This window comes from Mastomys coucha, unplaced genomic scaffold (assembly GCF_008632895.1).
Source record: "Mastomys coucha isolate ucsf_1 unplaced genomic scaffold, UCSF_Mcou_1 pScaffold16, whole genome shotgun sequence".
Lineage (NCBI taxonomy): Eukaryota > Metazoa > Chordata > Mammalia > Rodentia > Muridae > Mastomys > Mastomys coucha.
Genome location: NW_022196898.1, coordinates 39787558 through 39788368, shown reverse-complemented (window position 1 = coordinate 39788368; position 811 = coordinate 39787558).

Genomic DNA, 811 nt, shown 5'->3' with positions numbered 1-811 from the left:
CTGCATTCTCAGAGAAGAAAGGGAGAGAGGAATACAGGGAGTAGCTTTATGAAAAAGGGCTGGGAGGAAAGGGACTGATAATGAGATGTAAATTGAATAAAGGAATTAGTTAAAAAAAAAATACAGAGCTTGCTACAAGAAAGCTGCAGGGTAGAAAGGAATTTGAAAATGGTACACAAGCTGGGACAATAGGTTATTGGAGTGTCCATTTGAGAGAAGTCCTTTAAAGATAAGGAAAGGTATGTGTCTTCTCTTGATTTTACCACCATAAAATTCACACATGAAAGGGGGAATCCTTCTCATATTCAATCATCAAAAGTAGACACTATTGTGGATGCCAGCAAGTGCTGCCTGACAGGAACCTGATATAGCTGTCTCCTGAGAGGTTCTGACAGTACCCCACTAATACAGAAGTATAGGCTCACAGCCATCCCCTAGACTGAGTACAGGGTCCCCAATAAAGGAACTAGAGAAATGACCCAAGGAGCTTAAGGATTTGTAGTCCCTTAGGACGAACAACAATATGAACTAACTAGTACCCTCAGAGCTCAGAGGGACTAAACCACCAACCAAAGAGTACTCATGGTGAGACTCATGGCTCCAGCAGCAGCATATGTATAGCAGAGGATGGCCTAGTCAGTCATCAATGGGAGGAATGAGGCTTGACCCTGTGAAGGTTCTAGGTCCCAGGGTAGTAGAATGCCAGGGACAGGAAGTAGGAGACGGTGGGTTGGTGAGCAGGGGAAAGGGGGAGGGAACAGGGTTATTTTATTTTGGATTTTTTTTGTTTTTGTTTTTGGTTTTTTTTTTT